This window comes from Ambystoma mexicanum, chromosome 7q (assembly GCF_040938575.1).
Source record: "Ambystoma mexicanum isolate Mex_15411 chromosome 7q, UKY_AmexF1_1, whole genome shotgun sequence".
NCBI classification, from domain to species: Eukaryota; Metazoa; Chordata; class Amphibia; order Caudata; family Ambystomatidae; genus Ambystoma; species Ambystoma mexicanum.
In genome coordinates this window covers 119,183,502-119,201,179 of record NC_090941.1, presented here as the reverse complement: position 1 = coordinate 119,201,179, position 17,678 = coordinate 119,183,502, and positions in this window count along the sequence as shown.

Genomic DNA, 17,678 nt, shown 5'->3' with positions numbered 1-17,678 from the left:
CCAATGCCCTAGTACCCTTTGGCAGGATGTTTGCACTGTCCAAGACGGAAAAGGAGGTATTACGGAAGTATTTGGACGACAACTTGTGCAATGGTCTCATTAGACCTTCAAAGTCTCCTGCGGGTGCCCCCTTGTTTTTTATCCCCAAACGAGACTCCAAAGATCTCAGGCCATGCATCGACTACTGGGGATTGAACAAGGTTACTCTGAAGGATAGGTATCACATGCCGCTCATCCCGGACATTTTGGAAACTCTCCAGGGTGCAACAGTGTTTTCTAAATTGGATCTCCGAAATGCCTATCATTTCAGAATACGTTCTGGAGACGAATGGAAAACTGCATTTAGGACACCTTTCGGACTGTACGAATATCATGTGATGCCTTTTGGCCTTGTGAACGCTCCAGCCATCTTTCAAAGATTTGTCGACTGCATCTTTTCAGACCTGTTGTTCGTGTCAGTGGTTGTATATCTTGAAGATATACTGGTCTATTCTCGGACCATGTCAGAACATCGGCTTCATCTCACAGAAGTACTGAAGCGCCTTAAAGAACATCACCTATTAGCCAAACAAGAAAAATGCATATTTGGTGTCTCTTCGGTACCCTATTTTAGGGTTCATTCTTTCGTCTTAAGGCATTCAAAAGGAGCAGAAGAAGGTAGATGCCATTATCCAATGGCCAGCCCCTACCTCGGTCAAAGAAGTGCAATGGTTTCTGGGCCTGGCAAATTTCTATAGGCGGTTTATACCAAGTTTTTCCAACATCGTTTTGCTCATCACAGGGTTATAAAAGAAATCATGTAAACCATTTATTTGGAGCCCTCAGGCTGAAGACAGCTTTCAATTCTTAAAGCACAGTTTTTGTAGCGCTCCCATTCTACACCAGCCAGATCAAAACAAGCCTTTTATCCTAGAAACAGACGCCTCAGCAGCATCTATTGGAGCCGTACTATTGCAAGAACATGATCATAAAGAACACCCTGTTACCTATATGTCAAAGACCCGCACAACAAGTCAACAAAACTACTCTGTGATTGAAAAAGAAATCTTAGCCATAAAGAGGGCCTGTAAAGTATGGAGACACCTGCTGCAGGGGAGCCACCATCCATTTTTGATCCGGACGGATCATAAAAATCTACAAGTTCTGCAGTCTATGGATTGTATCAATTCCAGGCAGGCACGGTGGGCTCACTTTTTCTCTCAATATGATTTCCACATCACTTACATCCCGGGAATCCAGAACACCTTGTCAGATGCTTTGTCTAGAAAGACGCGTACCTCCTGTGAAACCTCTATTCACCCCGAGAAACTGTTTCCTAGAAACCGAATTATAGCTACAATATCCTCCTTTTTTCAACAGATCAGAGAAGCTGCTGCAGCTCACTCAATGCCGCCAGGCATGACTTAAAAGGACGGCCTGTTTTTCAGGAATCAGAAGATATGGGTCCCTTGCAAAACTCTTCAAGAAAACATCTTGTCTTGGTATCATGAGCACAAGACGGCGGGCCATAGAGGGCAAGCCGGTACCCTGGATTTGGTGAGAAGAGCCTTCTATTGGCCTGGATTACCTGAAGACATCAAACAATATGTTCAGACCTGCGGAGTCTGTTGTCAAAGTAAATACAGCACAAAAAGACCCATCGGATTGTTGCAACAGGATACTATCCCTGATCGCCCGTGGATTAGCATCTCCACTGATTTCATTGTGGATTTACCCCCATCTAAAGGGTGCACCTGTATAATGGTAACTGTGGATACTTTCACCAAGTTGGCTCTCTTCTCTCCGCTCCCTGGCCTCCCGGCAGCAGATGGCATGGCATTGGTTTTCATTAAGGATATTTTTAGGGTCCACGGCCTTCCGGACAAGATTGTGTCTGTACGTGTCCAAATTTTGGAAATCACTTTGCACCGCTCTCAACATCCAGCGGGCATTATCTTCTGGCTATCATCCTCACACTAATGGCCAGACAGAACATTTAAATGCCACCCTGGAACAGTACCTACGTAGCTACACTAACTTGGAGCAGGATAACTGGGTGGATATGTTGCCTACGGCGGAATTCGCCTATAACAATGCCAGCCATTCGGCAACTGGGATGTCTCCTTTTTTCTGTTCATATGGGTTTCATCCCCGAGCCATTATTCCTCTCACTTCTTATCAACCTGCACTGCCGGCAGTAGAAGACGTACTGTCCCGGGTAAAGGACACCCAAGAAAACGCATAGGTAAACCTGTTTTAAGGCCTATAAAAATCAGGCCGACCGACATCGGCAGATTGTCCTTGATTGGAAGGTGGGTTCAAAGGTATGGCTTTCTACCAAATACCTCCCGAGATGGTCTTACCCATGTAAGCTGTCTCCTAGGTTCCTTGGGCCCTATCCTATCACCGCTAAAATCAATCTGGTGGCTTTTCGATTGAAATTGCCTCACATTCTAAGGCGGATTCACCCCGTGTTTCATGCCTCTCTTCTAAAGAGCGCCGAACCATCTTGCAGGGCTAAAACTTTACCAATTCTCTCTGTCCCCTGATACCCAGGAGTATGAGGTTTCCCAACTGCTGGATTCTAGGTACCGTAAAGGGCGCCTGGAATACCTGGTGCATTGGAAAGGATTTTCTCATGCGGAAGACTCCTGGGAGCCCTTGTCGCACATCCATGCCCCGGTTGTTCTTAGGAAGTACCATTGGTTGCATCCCGGTAAACCGGGAGGGTTGCGCCTTGGTGGGGGGCATACTGTCACACGACGCGTTCCTGGCTGGCGTCTGTGGCCCCGAGTACGTCTCAGGACTTCCTGAGTCCTATCCTGCTCAGTAGCTACGTGCATTTGAAGGTCTAGTCTTTCTCCGTTCGAGTACACGAAGCGCTACTTAACCACGCCTCCCTTTCAGTCCTACGCGTTGCAACCGCTCACGGTCAGCTGAGCTCCTTTGCTGCAGTTGTTTTTCTATACGCTGTTGTTTTGCTCCTCTGAGCATTCGCTATCTACTTTCCTCTTCCTTTTTCTACCTCCCCTTTTTCTTTGTTCCAGTCCTCTCTTGGTTCCTCTGCTTTCAGTTTCTGGGCTCTCCTGGTTTGCCGCCTCCTGCGAACTGCTCCGGTAGTTCGTGCATCCAGCTTCCTTCAGCTTTCTTCTGGAGTGTTTCTCTTGTCATCCTCCGGTACTACTATTTCCATTCTGGGTCTCCCGCTTCTTCCATCCTCCGGACCCAGCATCCATCAGACCACCTGCCGGATCCTTATCTTCAGTGGGTTTTTTTTGCCAGTACTTGGCTTTTCTTCCCCTTTCTGCCCCCCGGGGAGGGGGTCACGGCCAGGGTGTTTTTACCCGCTCTCACTGTGGCTTCCTCTTACGGGAGACTCAAGCAGCGAAGGAAAAAAGAAAAGGATTACCGAGCTCATCGATCTCTCAGCCCCGTGGATGAGGACTCAGATACTCCAGGTGAGGAGTTAGAGGAGGGAAGTGGGGATGTCAACATAACATCAGGGAAACCGGTTGACACTACTAAAACAAAATAACAATATTGTGTCCCCCTGTGATTTTGGGTTATATTGATGTCACTTGTCCCCAGGTACGACTGCAGACTAGAAACACTGTCTGTGGACGTTACAGGTATTATGTGGCTGGGGAGAATGATTTTTAAGTGCAATGTTTGTGAAGAGAAATTATGAATTTACTTGTAGATTTGGTTGCACTGGTAAAAACATGAAATTCAATGAAAAAGCGTTAGTTAAAGGGACGTTATGGTTAAGTTGCATTAATAAAAACCTATTCAGTTCAGTGAAAAAACGTTTGTTAAAGGGACGTTATGGTTGCTAGGTAAAATCCAAAAACCAAAGAAATTTGCCAGTTAAGGTAAACTATGCAACAACTAACTTGCGCCACTGCCATGCACTGCTAAGACTAACACCCAGGACATCAAAGATGACATCAAAAATGACATCATAGATGACATCACTGATGAAATCACATATAACTTTATTACTCTGTAACAATTCTAATGGAAGGTCCCTACAAGGGTCCGGTTTAGAGTGTTACTAGCAACCTCTGAAGGGTGATCGGTAGACATCTAATGAACTATTCCATGTATCACTATTTACTTATTGAAACTGAAACTTTCTACTGAATTTTGTTGTTAGAACAGCAACTTAATAATGCATAAAGAGAGATAATGGCTAGAACATGAGCCATAGAAGTAGAGTATTCTTAATCTGGTATGTTTGGCTAGTGCAGTCACAAGTCAAAGCCTATCAGAATCTTGACTGTTGAACTTGGAATCAACAACTAAAAATACAAGAATTACTACAAACATGTGTTAGTATAGAAAGTATATGTGGAGCATCAATGCATACAAATCTCAGGCATCTGCAGGGAAACTTTAGTAAGGCATAACAAATACTTTGGCCAGAAAATAAATAACATAAGAGTCCATCATCATGTCTAAACATTTTATTATATGTTTGGGGCCTGGTTATTATTCCATGTTTGTGCACCATGAGCTCATGCCAAACCCCAAGGAAAGTACCTTAAAGGATAGTTCCGGGACTTTTTTTTTATTGTCCCTACGGTTCGGCCATGTGTTTTTAAGCATAAATCGGTAGATCGTAGAAAACTTTCCTATGGACCTTACCCGACTTTTCGTCCATTAACGCACTCGAAAACATCCGCCATTTTATGATAATCCTATCATTTCCCCCCATCGCCCTGGCTCACCTGCTTTTGCGGCACTAAATCAAATCCCCCGCCCCTGAGCCTGACATCAGCAGACGCGTACCGCCCATTTCCCGTTTTGTGTCAACAATCGCTGCGCCTCAGCTAATGAAGTGTCGCCATGGAAATGGCAGGACGCCTCTTTCCTCAATAAGTATAAACAGACCGTTTCACAACACACAGCAGAAGATTTTCGAATCCATTCCTCTCTCTGTGTTACTTTGAGTATTCTGTGACTCGTTTCTGTGCTCTGGTCAGCTACCTTCGTTGATTGTAGCCCGTGTGAACAGATACCAGTACCACCGCTATAAATTATTTTACTTTCTTTACCACACAATGGCTACAATAATGCCGTATATGTACGAGCCCGAGTACACCGAGGAAGAACTACTGGAAAGGCAAGCACGCGAAAACGATGGGGATTCGGACGGCAGTTGGGAGGACCAGTCAACGGATGAAGAGCCTGGACCATGTTGCATGGACGGCGTCTCCACCTGGTGCACGTGCAATCGGTGCGAGCTAATGCCAACTGAGGAGGAGAACTGCTGCTGCCGAGAAAACTCGGGATGCCTGGCCTACATTTCGGAAGGCGAGCCAAGTCCGCAATGCATCACTGAGCTGCCAGAGTTCAGGGAAGCCTGCCTCTCACGGACCGTGTTGAGGATGATGATGGTGCTTATGCACGAACTTCGCGGCACTGTTCGTCCGCGTAATCCGAGTAACGAGTAAGTATACTCTGGTTGTGATGTCAGTGATGCCACTACTATGTCATGGTCGTCTCCCACATATAAAATTACATCTACATATCATTCGAATGCATGTAAATTGGTTCCATATTGTGCATTTTCTAGATAGAATTTTTTTCAAAGCAGAATGACATTTTTTACCTGAATCGACAGTGATAAGAAAGTTTTGTCATTTTAATACAGTTTGCATCTTTCGTTTTCACAGGTGGTACAGGCTGGTGGCCTATCGTTGCTTCACTTGGTGGCTTCACGGGAGGCTCGGACACCGCGTTCGGAGAGCCTGTGCGGTACTTGCCATTAGACAACATTTCCCCAGCGACAGTGGACAATACCGCGGATTTTCCCTGGATGTGCTGCAACCGCAAATTTACAATGTGTAATGTTTATTATTTATGTTCAATTGAAATTAAGATCTAAAATAAAACCCAACATATATTTTAACAATGGTTGTTTTGATTTGTTCAAGCGTTGGCAATAAAAGGAAGGCCGTTGTATTTTATTGATACAAAACATGGTTATAGGTAAATATGGTTGATCATAATAAATCATCCTTTTGGGCACCGGGTACAGAGATGACCACCTCTGGCCCGTGCCGCCTTGCCACCACAGGCCAGCCTGCTGCTGACTAACTGCCTAGGCATCCAGGGTCTCCAGGGTGAACTGCACCCATATATTCTCCTGGGAGGGTGAGGTATTTATAAACTCACCCCCCTGCCTTCCATGTACTAGATCCTGCAGCCAGCCTCTTACATGCAGTTAGATGGCCTCTCCTTGGTGAGGCCCTGCGGCAAACGAGTCTTGTCTGCACGACCACCGCCCTAATCCACCCCCCGCCCTATCAAAGGCAGTTCGCACCGGGGTACTTGTGCTGGCAACTGGAGCAGTCAGGGAGCGATAAAGGCCAAGAGGTGCCAAAGACCATGTACACTTCAAAGTGGTCTATAGAGCATGGCTTGTTGTTCCCATGTCTACCTCCAGACCCCGTGTCTCCTGCCAAGCATCCCCCCTCATGCTGGACGGCCCCCTGCAATCCACATAAGTGTGTCTCCATTCACGAGTCTTCCTGTGTCTTGTCTGCACGACCACCGCCCCAATCCACCCCCCGCCCTATCAAAGGCAGTTCGCACCGGGGTACTTGTGCTGGCAACTGGAGCAGTCAGGGAGCGATAAAGGCCAAGAGGTGCCAAAGACCATGTACACTTCAAAGTGGTCTATAGAGCATGGCTTGTTGTTCCCATGTCTACCTCCAGACCCCTTGTCTCCTGCCAAGCATCCCCCCTCATGCTGGACGGCCCCCTGCAATCCACATAATGCCACGACATATACACGTCATTCATTCACAAACACACCCCTGTTTTGAATTCTTTATAACCCACTTCATATTTCTAATGAGCACTTCTTTGCGCTTTGCTAGTCAACCCGTGAAGGTGCTGGTTATCTGCTCTTCGTCTCTGTGAACTTCCGTGACCACTTCGAGGAAACTCGTCAGTTTGCAACCTGTGAACTGCTCCCTGTTCTACGACAAGAAACTACTCTGATCCCTGCATCTAACTGTTTGTTCGTCAAGGTAAGGCCATGTACCATAATCATTTTGCGTCCAATTTCTTTTCGTTCAAGACAGTACATGCAAGGAACTAGTCACATGTTCTGAGTTTACATTGGTATTCATAGAGAATTGTTGATCTTTACTTTTCAGAACTTTCCACAATACCTGCCTGTTCCATTGGCGGTTGCCCTTCGAAGACCCATAATAAATCTGAAGGTACTATAATGCATGTTTTCCCTAAGACAATAGATCAGATAAGAGAATGGGTCCGATATTGCAGATATCCACCGTCTGAGCTTGAAAGTAGAGTCCTAGAGGTCTTTGCGGACAAGAGGGGTGATCGATACCGCATCTGCAGCAGGCACTTTACCTCTGACATGTACTCCACATCATTGCTAATAAAGAAGAACACACCGCGAGCGAGGCGAAAATTGCTCTCAACCGCTATTCCCACTCTATTCGTCCACATCCCTCCACTGGTGAGTCAAGTTTACGTATTTATCTCTCGGCCTTGCGGTAGTGTGTAGCATTAGCTAACAATAATTTCCCCATTTATGTATCCACTCAATATGAAGGCGGAAGATTCTCCATCCGTGTCGTTATTGCAGTCATCAGCCACTTCAAGCGCCTATTGGGTAATCTTACTTGGCTATTCTGCCACTGACTTGTTTTAGGCATGTAAATCAATAGTTTTAATTTATCGTGTAATTATGTTACCTAATGGTACACCCTTGTACTCGTCCTCTAGTCTTTGTTTTCAGTTATAATTATTGTTATCCAAAATAATGCAAGTACTGTCTTTCAGGGAGATGCTGAGGAGTCCAACGTATTGACGACTACCGTTGATGTCACTCAGATGCTCGAGGTACGTTTCAGGACAGTTCCGTCGCCCTCCTATGTGTCTTCTTTTTTCAATTTTGTGTTCATTACTAATGAAAGTCCTATGTTTCAGGGAGTCGATGGAGCATTAGTCCAAGAAGAAGGGGGAGCATGCAGTTACGGGTCGGCGCAACAGCTTGCAGAAGTGTGCACCGCAGTTACATCGTCCCTTGATGTTCTTATGCATTTCGAGGTATGGATACTGACAGTTCGATCAAGCGAAATCATATGACGTGATTACATCCGCTATACTTCCTTCTTTATTAACGCAAGTACTATGTTTCAGGGAGATGACGGAGCTTCTTCTACAAGAACAACACCCCTAGTAGTTGATGCAGATCTCTGGGTGGTGACACTTCCAACGATCAAGCAAATCGAATCATATTTACATATCCATTATTTATTTTAGACAACTGATCATTTGTGCAGGTCTATTTAGATGAGCCGTTCACGCCTGCACAAAGTTTCTGTTCTTTTTATCAAAATAGAAAACCATACTAATGCAATTACTGTGTTTCAGGGAGTCACTGAAGCATCATCTTCAATAATATCATCAATGGAAGTCTATGAGGAGCCCGAGGTATGGATCTTGACAGTTCCATCTAACTAGATCAACAATGCGTGAATAATTGTCGTTTGAATGTTCTACACGAAGCGTTCATTCGTGTTTTGCTATTGAGATGTACGTGGGTATTGGTCCCCAAGTACATTTTGTGTTTTCGATATTATTATACATACTAATGAAAGTTCTATGTTTCAGGGAGTCGATGGAGCGTCAGTGCGTGATGGATGTGCTTATCATGAAAATATAGTCGTTGCAGCGCAAGAGGAAGTGGAGACATGCACACACGGGTCGGAGCAACAGCGTCCTGATGTTGAAGTTCGAGGCAAGAAAGTTTCAAAGAAAAGAAAGCAAAAGAAGGTTAGTGTCCTGGTCACTATATTATGTTGTTTTTCACTGTTAATAGTTCAATACTGTAAGTTGTGTTTAAACTGAACATCCCTTTTCCAATCTGTCCTCTAGTTGCGAGTGGGTGTACGAACTAGATCTACACAGACAGTGAAGCGAACGAGAGATGTTGCTTGTCAAACCTTTTGGCAGGGACTTGAGACTGGAGATGCATCGTGCCAATGGGAAGAATATGAAGTGATTGACAACGGAGCTATACCACATGCAGCCATTGATAGTGAATGTCCTCCTGGTAGTTCGGATGCAGTCGGAGATAAATTCACAGAATCCACACCCGCAAAAACTATGACCGCGAGAAAGTTGAAGAAATTGTCCTATTCACCCATTGCCGGAGAAGGAACAGATGTTGCAATGGAAGAGAATGAAGTGGACTACAATGAAACACCTTCAATATCACTGAATATAGCGGAAGACGTTATCAGAGATTCTACCTTTCATGTGAGTGACATGTCCTCAACGTTACAGGCCGAACCAGCTGGGATGCAGAGTGACAGTATAAGGAAAGAGGCCAAATTCATTGTATTTGATAGTTGTTTGATTGATATTATTATTCGGTTGAAATGTGGGCATTCGGTAGGTGGGGAAGTATGTGGGGAGCCATTGATTAATGTGACTCGTGCAATTCGAGGCACTAACCTTAAAATACATGCCACCTGTACAAAATATCATCCTTTCTCATGGTCTGCACAACCCATGCTGGGACAACTGCCAGCAGGCAATCTACTTTGTGCAGCGGCTGCACTTTTTAGTGGTTCAAGTTTTAAAAAATTAGAGTCTTTCTTTCAGTTTGTGGGAATCCATTTCATTGCGAAAACTCAGTTCTACAAATACCAAACCGATTATCTATTTCCAGCCATTAGCGAAGCTTGGAGAATGGAAAAAATATCTATTGATAGTACATTCGCGGGCAAACGGTTCAGGCTAGCCGGTGATGGACAGTGCGACAGCCCAGGATTTTCAGCCAAGTACTGCACCTACCACTTTCAGGACATGGAAAGTAAGAAAATTGTGAGTTCGGTGGTCGTGCAGGTGTCACAAAGTACATACTCAGTGGCCATGGAGAAAGTTGGCTTTGTAGCATCATTGCAAGAACTACAATCGCGGGGAATGGTGATCGACCTGATAGCCACGGACAGACACGTTTCAATTGCCAAGACAATGAGAGAAGAGTACAAAAATATAAATCACCAATTTGACGTTTGGCATCTTGCAAAAACAATCAATAAAAAATTGTCGGCTGCAGGTAAAAAAAAAGATATGCAAGGTATTTCACAGTGGTCCAAGTCAATCAGCAACCATCTTTGGTGGAGCTCAAAAACATGTGGAGGGTCGTTGGAAATTCTACTGGAAAAATGGCGGTCAGTAATGCTACACTGTACAAACGTGCACCCCTGGAACACGAACCAACATTTCCACAATTGTGAACATGGCCATTTGTCCACAGAGGAGGCACGGAAGAAGAAGTGGTTGATTCCTTCATCACCCACTCACAAAGCCATTGAAAAGATTGTATTTGATAAAACTATAACAAAAGCTTTGAGGGGACACACGGAATTCTGCCACACAGGAGATTTGGAGGTGTTCCACAATATGTGCCTAAAGTACAGGCCAAAACGATTGCATTTTGGCATGGAGGGCATGATAAATCGGACTCTTTTAGCGGTCTTGGCACATAACCATAATGTTGGCCGTCAACAAAGTAGGACGACCGGAACTTTAGGGACGCTTCGCTACAATAAGGCCTTCACTAAAAGAAGTAAACAATGGGTGATCAAACCAGTGTTTGAGGATATGCAATATGAGTTTATTGAGAGACTTATTGTTGACGTCCTAGATAGGCACATAAATGGAGTTGTGAACGAACCTGTGCAGGTGACAACTGCATTGCCACCCAACATTGCCTCTGTTCCATGTCCACCTAAAGAAGAGCTCATTGAGAAATACACATCACGGTTTAAATGATTGTAATTTGATTGTCTGTTCTCTCGAGTCTCCTCATGTCGCAGGCCCATTGAATATGTTTATCTATCCAACCTTGTTCATTTGCGCATTAAATTAAACCAAACAGTAATATAAATGATTTTTCAAAAAATATAGAATGTCTCCGTATTTATGGTTCTGTGGGGCTGCAAAGCACGCAGACAAAATGCAAAGATGGAGTGTAAATTTCAAGTCCTGTAAGACGGCCTTACACTGAATGTAGCTAACTAGGAATGTGTGTTAGTTCAAAGTGAAGGTCAGCTGCTTTGATTTTTTCTCGGGTGCCAGAATGGCCCACGACTCAGTATAAGGTTCTATTGTTATTTGACCTTGACAGGCCGGGACCACGTAAGAAACGATAATGAATATAATTTCAGAAACGAAAGCCATTTCATGTTCATTCATTAGAAGAAATAAAACGTCGGCATAGAAGGAGTGGTATTTCGGGGCTGCCCTACGCACAGACACAATGGAAAATGCAAATATAATGTAAGTAACTCTTTAGATGAGTTTATACCGCAATTTAATTACTATACAGTAGCTTTAAAGACGGGTTAAGTTGTACTTGTTCATTCTATGTGGCATATTGTTTTGTACCGCGCACTATCTTGGGGAGAACCGTCTCCTTTTACGGAAGCACCTCAAAACCTTCCTCTTTGCTTCTGCTTTCTCTCTCCCTCTCCACTGCTACAACTGGTCCACTGTCTGCGACCTCGGTCCTGGGCCCTTCCACTCTCCACCTGCACTCCCTGTCAACCCCTGCACTGGGGGACTGTCTCAGTATCCTACAGCCCCCCCTTGACGTATAAAACCCAGTTGCACTGTCCTAGCTATGAAATAATTTCCAGACCTAATATATAAAATGAATAACTTTAATAAAGATCTGATGGTGAGACTAATTTCCTTTTTTTATGTTTTTCAAATAGATACATCGTCCATTATTGTCTGTGTCACGAGTACCAGACACCGGCGGATGGCTTCTATAATCGCCAATTGCTTCTCCGCGTGAACAACGTTAGGACCCTGACCATTTTGTGGGACGATCGCCAAGTACAAGTATGCCCTTACGCGGTACTAACGGCTAGATGCAACATACAGACCGTTGTGGTGGCCTAGTGCCTCATTGTTGGAACAGCCATGCGATTATCAGTGCGACCGAAGAGCTTATTTTATCGTAAACCAACACCCTGTCTACTGCACACGAACATCGCTTGCCTCAAGACGAAATATTTTGGATCGAGAGCAAATAAAAATTCATTGATCTAAGACCCTGTGTACAGCAAAGGAACATCGTGTGCCTCGAAACAAACTTTTCGGAACGTGAGCAAATAAAAATGCAAATCGCTGAATATTCTCAAAACATTTGATGTCAAATAAATGTACTTTGCCAAATGTACAATCTTGCCGTTTGCTTTTAAACCACAGTTTCATATTCCGAATTGTGGCGCTGTATTGTGAGATGATCTAAGACCCTGTGTACAGCAAAGGAACATCGTGTGCCTCGAAACGAACTTTTTGGAACGTGAGCAAATAAAAATGCAAATCGCTGAATATTCTCAAAACATTTGATGTCAAATAAATGTACTTTACCAAATTTACAATCTTGCGGTTTAATTTAAAAGTACAGTTTCATATTCCCAATTGTGGCGCGCTGTGTTGTGTGAGCTCATCTGTGTTGATTTCCTGGTTCTGTGTGGAGTCGCGTAGAAGACGCCTGGGCGCGTTTGCCTACGCAGCTCAGTCACGTCACGGAGAGATGCGGGGAATATGAATGTTTTGATCAAGTCTGTTTCAGGGGCGGGGGATTTGATTTAGTGCCGCAAAAGCAGGTGAGCCAGGGCGATGGGGGGAAATGATAGGATTATCATAAAACGGCGGATGTTTTCGAGTGCGTTAATGGACGAAAAGTCGGGTAAGGTCCATAGGAAAGTTTTCTACGATCTACCGATTTATGCTTAAAAACACATGGCCGAACCGTAGGGACAATAAAAATAAAGTCCCGGAACTATCCTTTAAGAACATAGCCGAAGGTTAATGTCTACATATACAGTACCTTTAGAGTATGTGTATCATGTTTTCAATGCAGATTGACCAGCTCAGGTCCTCTGTTTAAAATGTTCACTCTCTGTGAAGCATGGCGTTGGCGCTAGTTATGATTGCATAGCTTACCATAACTGGCGAATTTCTTTGGTTTTTCGATTTTACATTGCAATCATAACGTTCCTTTAAATAAAGTTTTTTCACTGAATACCTATATACACTGGATGTCTGTGATTAAGTCACTCACTCCAAGAGCTAGAAGTAACCACAGAACCATTTTTAATGACATGGGAAATGGAGAAAGTATGCTTGAATGTCAAAGCACGCCTTCTTCTAGAATCCCTTGTCATTTTGTTTTCCCAAAAAATTCAGGTGACTACATCTTCAGAGCTGGCTTTGTCACATGCACATTACTGAGCTGTAGTCTACCACTAGTTAATCAAGATATGTTGTGGTCTTCAAAGGCAGGGAGGCTACCCTGCTCTATAAAGTTATTGCGTTTCCACATGCAAAATAATAGTGTACAAGCGGGTCTAAGAGCTTAGAAAGCAGAGGTAGGCTGGAGGTGCGAGGAGAGAGATAGGTTCACAGTTAGAAAGAGTACAGACAGACGTATATAAGAAACTGGCAGGATAAGAGGAAGACATTCATCATGTATTTACAGAGTGATGTAAGGTTATCACTTGGTTGGGAAATGTCCAATCTACTGTATTACCCACACTAGCTTCCAAGAAGGCACCGGTTTTTCCTGCCTGAGAATGGGCCACTTTATTGCTAAATGTGGATAGCACAAAGTCGTTTTATTTTTTCAAATTAGTTTTATTCATGATGTGAATGTTACAAGTTTGAGTGCCGTTATATAAGTGGTTTTTGCATGTGAAACATTAAATAGACCAAAGAATGAATGAAAATAGAAATAAAACACAAAGTAATTTTCTTAAGGATGAACTTCTCCCTCCTCGACATATTCTTTAAACTTCCCTTAGTCGAAATCCTTTGAGGCAAAAACAATCAGTAACTTTCAGAACTAACCAATGGTATTGCCAATCTATGCATCCACATCCTGTGTCAGGACATGCTTCTTCTGACGATGTTTCTTCCCATCATCCCCAGTGTAACAGTTATAGGCTGGACCATCATTTTAAACTAGAGTATGCAAGGTTGACGTGGAAGGCCCTTGAAGTAGGATCCATTCTGTGCTAGATCACTTGTATGCTTGCCTCAAGGTTCCCATTCTGTGCTAGATCCCCTGTATGCTTGCCTCAAGGTTCCCATTCTGTGCTAGATCCCCTGTATGCTTGCCTCAAGGTTCCCATTCTGTGCTAGATCCCCTGTATGCTTGCCTCAAGGTTCCCATTCTGTGCTAGATCACTTGTATGCTTGCCTCAAGGTTCCCATTCTGTGCTAGATCCCCTGTATGCTTGCCTCAAGGATCCCATTCTGTGCTAGATCCCCTGTATGCTTGCCTCAAGGTTCCCATTCTGTGCTAGATCACTTGTATGCTTGCCTCAAGGTTCCCATTCTGTGCTAGATCCCCTGTATGCTTGCCTCAAGGTTCCCATTCTGTGCTAGATCCCCTGTATGCTTGCCTCAAGGTTCCCGAAACGTACTCCTACGGAACCTGAGGTTCTTGCAAATGACCCAGTATATAGGACTGTGGGAGAGCACATCCATGGTCGGGTGGCTCCATTCCAAATTAAATGCGTCAATCCATGAGCGATTTACTATTATGCCCGCACCCGATCTTAGCCTGAAGTCAAACATTTGAGAGGGTAAATCGGTGTGCCCCTGGTAGACTGATATAGTTCACCTGCAATGATGTCCAAATAAATGTGAGCATCCCAGGATTCTCCTGTCTGTTTAGCATAATATATGATATGATCGGTTATTTATAAAACGCTTAACACCCTGAGATTTTAAGCGCGGACCCGCGGATTGAACCTGCGGTGCTCCGTGTCGTCTTGGTTCCAAGGCGAGCACGTTGCCCCTGAGCAGTTTGGTTTTGCTTTTACTGGATGACTTGCTCTGGTTTTGATTTGGGTTATAATTGGCACATGAACATTAATGACAGAGTCATGGTGTTTGCTTTACTTGGAATGTTAGTTGCCTATTCTATTGTATGTCTAATCGTGGATATTATATCAGCAATTCAATACTTAAAGAAGCAGACATTTGCACAGGCTAAGTAGATTGCCACTAATTGAGTGGTGTTTCCTACTTGGCCCCCCTCTGCTGTTTTACATGATGTATGTCTGTTTCTTTTTTTCTTTTTTTTAGCTTTGTCACTGTTAGGTTCGACTTGTAATGACTAGGTGACTTTCTCTTGTCTGAACAAACTGGTCGAAGTGGGCGGGAGCGGTGCTCCTCTGCGTTTTAAAATTCAGTTTTATAGTTCCTGTGCAGGAACAAGTTTAAACGTGCACTTCAGTGCACTAAACTGAAACATTTGTTTGGGGGTTTGGATTGCGCATGGGAAGGGTGTGGCGATGGGCTTTGTGGGAAGCGGGGGCAGGCCAGCAGGGAACATATTTTTATTAATGATTTAGTTTGAAATCAATTAATTTTCTTTTACTTTTTCCAGGTTGGCATGGATGGCATTTTCCTAATCGAATGCTTAAAAAATGTACTTGTCAAGGAAGTTGATTGTGACATTTTCTAGACTGTCCAAATCGTACTCTATTGATAAATGCTTCACGACTTTGCTACAACACAGACACTAACAACGTTCAAATAAAATGTTCCCTGTGGAATGGTGCGCTCCTCTTGGAATGCTCTCCACCTGCAACGAGAATTCCCCAGCCCTGCCGTCTCTGTTTTTTACATTCTATGCATCCCTCCAAGCTCAAGCTTTTGAACAGTTGGACTTGGCTTCTCGTGAGGAGACAGTCCCAAATATCGTGTTAACTTTTAACTTTAACATTATGTGATGTCCCCTCTGCTCATTCAGGGATTAAATCGTATTAAAACATAAAGATATTAAATTACTTATTCTCTTGCGCGTTTGAACACCCTTGCTGCTAGTAAAAGAAAATCGCATGTGTATACAAGGCCAGATAACTTTCACTTCTAAGCACTGTCATAATTAAGACTTTTCAACCAAGCGATCAGCCATTATCGTCTGATGACCCTCTCCCCACCTCCAATAATGACCCTTCCTGCTGTCTATAAGGCTGTTAGCACTTTGCTGTAAATTGTATTGGGCAAAACGTTGGAGAAGGGCCCTATTCCAAGTTATAATTCTGCCCTTTCTCAGTTCTGTATGGCTCTTAACACTTTTCGTAAGATAAAATAGTATAACCACTGCCGGCTGCTGCTGAAGTCCGAATTTTTGGAAGCGGGTCAGTGACAGAGATTATTGACCACGTTCTGAGCATTCTAATTTATTTATTTATTTTATTTATTGAGCATTTGTTAAGGGCCTATACAACAGACTGGTGTTTCGCGGTGCCTGCAGGTTTCACCAAGATGTCTGAGCACTTGACTGGCTGGACCATCTTAAAGTCACGTGAAACTACACTCTCTATCAATAAGCATTTGAAGTGCTGAACATGTGTTTGTTGCAAGATGTAAATCCCATTTAGGCACGGTACTGAATACATGTATGTCCTTATGATGAATTTAGCCACAGGGAAAGAGCTGTATCGGTTCTGTGGGCAGAAGGAAAGCAGAGTTGGTCCATAATTTGTGGTACTGCGCTATATTGCCTCTGCCTACGGCCCCGTGCTGACGAGCTCTCTTTTTCACCAGCTAACTCTAATTTACAGATGTTGCTCAAAATGATGCCGCTCCACCCCAAAACCCAAATCTGTCACACTTTAGAAGATCGCCAACATCTAGTGACTTAACAGTGTTGCAATATTCAGAACATAAAAACTGTGCTCCCGAAGCACACTTGGAGAGTCTGAATCATCCAGCGGAGTAAACTTGATACAGCCACACAAAGAGGCATAGCACACCTCCACATTTTTAAATGAAAATGATTTGTCAAATAGTGTATGCGGGTATTTATACATAACACACCCTTACATGCATATTTTCAAATCTTCCTTTTTTAAAGGGATATCACATGATCATCACTTTCTGGTAAGAATACACCCACAGGAATCACTTTGTCAGGCAGTTCCTCGAACCTGCCCATGCCTGGGCATTTTCTTTGTCTCACCTCGAGCTATCTGCAGCCATTACCCTGATAATCGAATTCGTAAACAAACAAATCTCATGTTGCCTAACATTTGGGCTAGTCGGTCTAATCTCCGCCAACCAGCAGCTCATAATCACATTAGTTAATGTTTAAATCATACAGCAGCATAATTAGGGCCTCATTCACACAAGTCTTTTATAAAGGCGCAATCCCATTGGAAAACGCTCTCTGGATCGGGCCCTTGGGGTCGAGTGTCTTACAAGGACGGTTGGTCCAGCAGGCGCCAGTTAAAAAGTAACTCAAAGGATATCTGGGAGGGAGGGTGCGCCTGCAGTTTGTCATTGATTTCTGTGTCTATTGTGACAATTTCCTTAAGCGGTGGGATTTATGAGTGATACGCTATTATACGCTATTATCGAGTGTAACCGGAAATGGCTCTTTTGCTTTCCCGGACAGGCTGTTTACAAATGAGAAGTAAATCTTTCAAGTCCATCGTTTATGGCTTGTCCTCATCTTGTGCCACCGTGTTAATGGCGCTCCTGCAAAAGCAGGGAGATGACTATGGTGCTTCCCCGTTTTATGGGTGCCACGTTTTCCCTCATGCCAGTCGCTCAGTGGAAACCGAGATTTTAAACGTGTGTTCAAACCGTGTTTAGAAACTGTCTGACAG